This window comes from Pygoscelis adeliae, unplaced genomic scaffold (assembly GCF_000699105.1).
Source record: "Pygoscelis adeliae isolate BGI_AS28 unplaced genomic scaffold, ASM69910v1 Scaffold85, whole genome shotgun sequence".
NCBI classification, from domain to species: Eukaryota; Metazoa; Chordata; class Aves; order Sphenisciformes; family Spheniscidae; genus Pygoscelis; species Pygoscelis adeliae.
Window position 1 is genome coordinate 6,505,120 of NW_008824900.1, and position 222 is coordinate 6,505,341.

A 222-nucleotide genomic window follows, 5' to 3' on the forward strand; every position below is an offset into this window, starting at 1 on the left:
TGTTGTATAAAATACTAAGTTAATCAAGTTCTACAACTCTAGAGTATGTTACTTTTAAAAACGTCTGGTAGCACCAATTCGTTTCGGAATTAAAACGGTAACTGAAAAAAAAAAAAGTGTTATGTTAAGGACGTGTGTCCGCGCTTTGCCCTCTGCGGCTCGCGGCTCCCTGGGTGCTTCCAGCTCGGCCTGGCCCGCAGCCCGGGGGGCGACGGCGAGGCC